General features: G+C 38.9%; 1 protein-coding gene across 1 annotated transcript in view; it reads left to right on the plus strand.

Annotated features, from left to right (window-relative positions):
* LOC311229459 (UPF0606 protein KIAA1549L-like) overlaps window positions 1–7,500 on the plus strand; it is a gene marked incomplete at both ends in the record, with an annotated part of 283,918 nt that overhangs the window by 112,178 nt on the left and 164,240 nt on the right.

Here is a 7,500-nt window from a genome sequence, read left to right on the forward strand (position 1 = left end):
TGATTGAGGAGAGACATCTCATAACGATGGATCAATAAGCTCTTTTCTGCCGGTCAGTAGAAGTTATTTTTGTTTCTCTAGACATGTATAAATCCACTGTCTGAAGTAAACATGTTCCTGATGATATGTATCGCCACCAGGCGGTAGGCCGGGGGGATTATGTGTTTGGTTGCACACAAATGCGTGTGTGTGTGTCTGTCTATCCAGAGCTAATCTCGCCAACTACTGTACAAGAGCACAGTGGATGATCAACGAAGCCTACTGTATGAAACACAATTTTCAATTGAAATACAATACATATTCAGGAAAAGGTACACCTTTTAATTATTCGTATTACTCCTCTGCCTATTTGTTGAATGAGACAAAACAGGATAAGAATAAGACAAATGTATTAATGAATAAACCAAGCTTGATTGATAGCAATGTGAGGATTGGCAACTATGAGACACATGTCGCAACCACAATTCTATTTTGATTGAACCATGAAAGCAGGAGTGCCCTGGGATGGTGTAGTGGTGAAGACAGTTACCCCTGCTGGCCTGGGATCAGATCTTGCCAGAACCTTCTGTCCCTGTCTCTCCACTGAACTTAGAAGCAGGCCAGGACAATGTTTCTAGTTGCAGCAGCGCAATAGTTAGATAACCTATGTGGGGAACAACCAGGAGATCACTGCAACTCACACAAGTTGGAGAACTATCTCTCTCTCTCTCTCGCTCTCTTGCTCTCACACACACACACACAAAAGGAGCCGCATGTGATTGGTGGAGGCGGGACCCTTACAAAAAACTGTTGTTGCTAATCATTGACACATGCTAGCCTGTAATAATCCCCCCCAGAAAAATCTACTTTGCATTTGATATATTGCAAATATATGCCATCACACACACTGGCATTTAAAGGGTTAGAATTATACAATTAATATGTGGTGTTATGATCAGGGCTGAAGTTGAATAAAAGATTGTATTATTTTCAATCTGACATTACAAAAAAACTGAAAATCCATCAAAATCAGTGTTGTTGCTAATCATACATATGCTAGCCTGTTTTTTAACAATAATTTGTGATGCCATCACAAACACTGGCATTTAAAGGGTACAAATAAAAAAATGCCTGCACCAGAATGCAGGAAATGAAGTCTTTGTAACAAGAAATGTCCTGGTGGGGGACCCCCAGACCCCCTGCTTAAAAAGTGGCCTGGCTATATTTTGCACTATATTTCCTGGCCTGAATGATTTCCCCAGTCCGGCCCTGGTTAAAAGCCTCCAATGCTTATTAGTGTGTGGGCGTTTGAACGTGTGCATGTTTTAACCATACATTTCCATTTATTAAAAAAAAAAAAAAAAAAATTATTAATAAAGAATTTTTTATTTTTATTTCTTTTATACCTCCTATAATAGTGGGGGCTCTCTGACACCGCTATTTTTGGGTCGCGGCCTGAAAAGTTTGGGAACCCCTGTGCTAGAGTATCTAGTATCTAAGTTTGGGAACCCCTGTGCTAGAGTATCTAGTATCTAGACAGAGTATAGCAGCAAGAAACCAGAGCAGGCAGCAACAACAACATAATAATATAATAATAATAATAATAATAATAATAATAATAATAATAATAATAATAATAATAATAATAATAATAATAATAATAATAATAATAATAATAATAATAATAATAATAATAATAATAATAATAATAGTATACACATTATTTGTATAGAACCTTTCATACAAGAATTGCTGCTTTACAGCAGTAAAATAGTCATACAATTTGCATAAAATAGACAGAATAAAAGCAATAAATGCAGAAAATAGGAAAAGGGTAAAAGCAATGCAGACAATAACGATACAAATATTGATTGATAAGAACCAAACCGAGAACTGAAGAAATAATTTCAAGAACTAAGGAAAACAGTGTCCGACTTCCCTGTTTGATACTGTACCCACACAGTTTAAAACCTGACAATCTTTCTTCCCTGTTTGATACCCACACCGTTTAAAACCTGACAGTCTTTCTTCCCTGTTTGATACCCACACAGTTTAAAACCTGACAATCTTTCTTCCCTGTTTGATACCCACACCGTTTAAAACCTGACAGTCTTTCTTCCCTGTTTGATACCCACACAGTTTAAAACCTGACAATCTTTCTTCCCTGTTTGATACCCACACTGTTTAAAACCTGACAGTCTTTCTTCCCTGTTTGATACCCACACAGTTTAAAACCTGACAGTCTTTCTTCCCTGTTTGATACCCACACAGTTTAAAACCTGACAATCTTTCTTCCCTGTTTGATACCCACACCGTTTAAAACCTGACAGTCTTTCTTCCCTGTTTGATACCCACACAGTTTAAAACCTGACAGTCTGTCTTCCCTGTTTGATACCCACACAGTTTAAAACCTGACAGTCTGTCTTCCCTGTTTGATACCCACACAGTTTAAAACCTGACAGTCTTTCTTCCCTGTTTGATACCCACACAGTTTAAAACCTGACAGTCTGTCTTCCCTGTTTGATACCCACACAGTTTAAAACCTGACAGTCTTTCTTCCCTGTTTGATACCCACACAGTTTAAAACCTGACAGTCTTTCTTCCCTGTTTGATACCCACACAGTTTAAAACCTGACAGTCTGTCTTCCCTGTTTGATACCCACACAGTTTAAAACCTAACAGTCTGTCTTCCCTGTTTGATACCCACACAGTTTAAAACCTAACAGTCTTTCTTCCTGTTTGATACCCACACAGTTTAACACATTTCTTCATTGGTTTATCTTGGTTCTAGGGTCATAAAACATGTTGGATGTTAGCTGACATTTACAGTGTAAACAAGCAGAAATAGCATAAAATAGCAGCATAAACAACAATAAAATAGCTCTCATTTACAATACAATAATCACAGTGTGATGTACAGTAGTGAGTGCAATGTGGCAGAATGTATTAAAAGGTGAAAAGATACATTTTTAGCTTAATTGTTTTTTTATCATTATCTTCCCCCCCCCCCCCCTCCTTTTTCCGATTTTTCTTCCACCCCACTGTTAGTCGTTATGCCAATTCCCAACCCCCTTCCTGGTTGTTGCGCACCCCGTTGTTGCGCACCCCCCCCCCCCCCCCCCCCTACTGCTCCCGCCTACCTCCGGTCAATGGTCTCTAACTACACACCCTCAAGACCCCTACGCTCTGCATCTTCTGGCCGCCTCAGACCTACTCCTATCCAAGCTCCGGGAGGGTCATCAAAGAGAAGTCGCCTATTCTCAATCCTTGCCCCACAATGGTGGAATGAACTACCCACCCCAGTTAGGATAGCCGAAACACGTCCAATCTTTCGCCGTCGACTAAAGACGCACTTCTTCAACAATTATCTGAAAAAAAAAAAAAAACTAACCATACTGTCATGCACTTGTCCTAATAAACTAACCTACACTGTAGCACTCAACACTTTGATGAATATTGTTACTCAGCTGATAGAGTTGTGCCCTTCCTGATGGCTTGTCGTACAGAACTTGTAAGTCGCTTTGGATAAAAGCGTCAGCTAAATGACTAAATGTAAATGTAAATGTAAATGTACTGTTGGTCCGGGAGGCCGGAGACTATCACATGCTTTCCTCCGACACATGTGCAGCCAGCCGGCAGCCAGCCTGGCAGCGCAGATTCTCACTGGGAGAGTGTAACGTGTGGAAGGTCACGCTACCTCCCTCCAGATCCTTCCCTTGCTGTGCAGGCGCCCCGACCCAACTGTGAGTCGCTGTTTACAATGACCAGGACCCACCCACCAGCTTTCCCACCCCTAACACTGCCAATTGTGTTAGTATGAGGGACCAGCCAAGCTGGTAGCAACGCCGAGAGCTGGGCTCCAACCCAGCGTCTCCTGCGTTGGTGGCGAGTGCCTTGCCCACTACACCACCTAGCCGCCTTTAGCTTAATTTTGAAAATATTTATTGAGCTAGCTTCCCGAATAATAATAATAATAATAATAATAATAATAATAATAATAATAATAATAATAATAATAATAATAATAATAATAATAATAATAATAATAATAATAATAATAATAATAATAATAATAATAATAATAATAATAATAATAATAATAATAATTAATAATAATAATAATAATAATAATAATAATAATAATAATAACTTTATTTGTATAGCACCTTTCACACAGGGGATTGCAGTTCAAAGTGCTTTACATCAGTAAGAAATAAGACATAAAATCAGTGTAAAACAAGCAGCAAGAGCAAAGCATAAAGTGGGATAAAATAATGCAGATATATTAATCAAATCATATCAGAACCTCACGTAGGCTTCTGTAATCTGTTACAAAACATGATAAAGGTTATAGTATGCACCCAGCGGATAGTGGGGCGTAAATATAAAAGTAAAAATAAATAAAATAATAGCAAGGGTAAAATGAGCAGACATAATATAAAATCACAGTTTTTCACATTAGGATCTAGCATCCCAACAGGCCACCTTGTTTATGGTTTGATTCAGCTTTAGTAGAATGTAAAAGACATGAATGATGAAATGAGCACATAAAGTGCAGACATACTATAAAATCACAGTTTCTTTACAGTGCAATAAAATAGTTCTGTATTACTGTTACTGTACGGTTCAAAGTTGTCTTTACCTTCTGTTTGGTATCCACAGTTTAAAACTTGACAGTCTTCCCTCCTGCCTGACACCCATTTTGACCCTTCGAACCTCCCTCTCAGGGAAAACCTCCCTCTCAGGGCAAACCTCCCTCTCAGAGTAAAATAGTGCAGTGCAATAAAAATAATAATACACCAAGACTTTGTCTGTAAAGCCTTTCACATTTCCTGCTCACGGTCCCAAAACGTCCAGCCTATCTGTGGGAAAACAGTAATAGACTAAAAGAGAATAAAAACATAAAAACATGGGGAATAAAACATAGATAAATAGTGCAATGTCAATCACAGAGAAATAGTACAGTATAATAGTGTAAAGTCAGTCGAATGCTTTGGTAAAATGCTGCCTTTAAAAAATGTATGTATTGGCTTCCCTAATATTGTTTGGTAACGTGTTCCACAGTTTTGGGGCGTAGTTTACAAAGGCTGCATCACCAATCTTCTTATCAATGTCCATAGGTAAAGTGTTCCATAGCTTTGGTGCATAATTAGCAAACCCCTGATTTTATTTTGGCTGTTGCTGAGAACCTTCAATAAACCAGTAGTAGATTATTGCAGTGTTCTTGGGAGCATAATAGTTGACAAGACAATTGGCAATGTAGCTTGGTCCTGTTCCATTTAGGGCTTTGTACATAAGGAGGAGGACCTTCAAATAAATTCTAAATGTTACCGGAATCCAGTGCAGAGTAGCTAACACTAATGTGCTCTCTCCCCTTGTTTTTTTTTTGTATCCACTTTTTCTCCTTATTTTCAATTTGTTCTCCCATCCTAATTTCGTATTTCCAATTCTTCCCTCCCCTGTCTTGAACGTTGCTAGACTATGCCTCCCACTGGTCGGCTGTAGTGAGGATAGAAGCCTTGCATCACGTGTCCCCTCCGGTACACGAGGAGGCAGCCTGTCGCATCTTTTCAACGCAGCAGCTCGAACTCTCCGTGGCGAGGAGTAACGCATCCACGTTCTCTAATGATGTTCCCAAGTGGCAGCATGTATAACGAGAATAATAGAGGACCGAGGCAGCTCCCTTGTGGAACTCCAAAGTAGGTGTCATGTTTCTCAGACACATGATCTCTAAGCCTGACGTAATACGTTTCCCTTTGTTATATGTATGAACCAGTTTAATACACAGTCAGAAAGACCAACTAACTTTTCCAGATGATTAATTGGTCAATCGTGTCGAACACTGTGCTTAGGTCTAAGAATTGAGAACTTATTTGTATCAGAGTTTAATCTGAGGTCACTCATTATTTTAGTAAGAGCAGTTTCAGTGCTGTGGCGTGTTTTGAAGCCTGCTTGAAATTCCTCTTGGATGTTGTTCTCAAGAGTTTATTTGGACTGAGACAAGTATCTTGCTAATGAATGGAATGTTGGATATTGGCCTATAGTTGGTCAGGGCATTGATGTCTAGGTTAGGTTTCTTTAGTAAGGGTTTTACAACAGCTGCTTTGAATGCATCTGGGAGATGCCTGTTAGAAGAGTTTTTTTCCCTAATATTTAAGACATGACTTGAGACACTGTTGGATATCCGCTTAAAAAATGCTGTAGGTATAGGGTCAAAACAAGGAGGAGTTACACTTCATGACAGTTTCATAAAGCTCAGTTGATATGATGCAAGTGCATTTTCCCTTGTTTAACCACAGGGAGTTTCTGTCAGTTGACTTTGAGATATCAGATAGAAACAGCATTTTTTTTTTTAAATGATTCAGCTTGATATCCCAACCCTGTGGAGACTTCACTCATAAGCTTTCTCCTTTATCCCCTGGAAAATACAGTTGAGGCAAATGGAAGGAGCGAGGGATGGATGGATTAGAGATTTTTTAGAGAGATCAGAGTTGATTTATTGTCATTGCACAAGCGCAGAGTACAGAGTACAACACAATTAAGTTGACATCTAACCAGAGTGCAAAGGAGTGAACGTGCATTGCAGTATTTTATAAGCTATGGAGTAAATATGCTAAGCTAATGTATGTACAGTATTATATATAGAGTGGTATGAGTATGAATACACTATGATAATAAACCATTCTCTATTGCACAATGTTTTTGTATTGGATTCTATTATATGTTGTACCCACTGTATTGCACATCGTTGCGGGCAAGACCACCCGCATTTCATTGTATACTCGTATGCCGTGACAAATAAAACTCATGACTTGACACTCTTGCCAGTGGTTTAAATAAGATGAGTAGGTATATCTATATCTATACTGTGTGTATACTGTGTGTACAGTGTGCACAGTGTTATTGTACATTGTTATTATACAGTGTTATATGAATAAACTATAGGTTGGATATAGGTAGTATAATGAAAGTAGATTAGTAAGACAGATGTAGGCAGTATAGGCAGTAGATAAGTATGGAATTCAGTATAGAGTTCAGAGTTCAACAGAGTTCAACAGAGTTCAACAGAGAGTTGAGTCAGGGTGGATCTTTTTGCTCTCAGAGTGAAGGAGAGCAAAAATATGGATGGATGGATGGATGGATGGATGGATGGATGGATGGATGGATGGATGGATGGATGGATGGATGGATGGATGGATGGATGGATGGATGGGGGTGGGTGGATGGATGGATAGGATAGAATAGATCAGTGGTTCTCAAACTTTTTACACCAAGTACCACCTGAGAACGTAGCTGGCTCTCCAAGTACCACCATATGACCGGCGTTAAAATACAGTCTATTCAGCTATGCACAGTTCATGCAGGAGGCAAATGTATTCCTGATACCATTATTTATTGTTAACTTTTGTCAGACACAGCCACAATGTACAAAGAGATAGCACTAGAACTACGCTTCCACACAACTCATCCAATGCAAGGGGCATTGAGAACATAATTTTTCGCTTTTTTGGAAATGTTTTC

The sequence above is a fragment of the Notolepis coatsorum genome, assembly GCF_963971535.1.
Source record: "Notolepis coatsorum genome assembly, chromosome: 6".
Lineage (NCBI taxonomy): Eukaryota > Metazoa > Chordata > Actinopteri > Aulopiformes > Paralepididae > Notolepis > Notolepis coatsorum.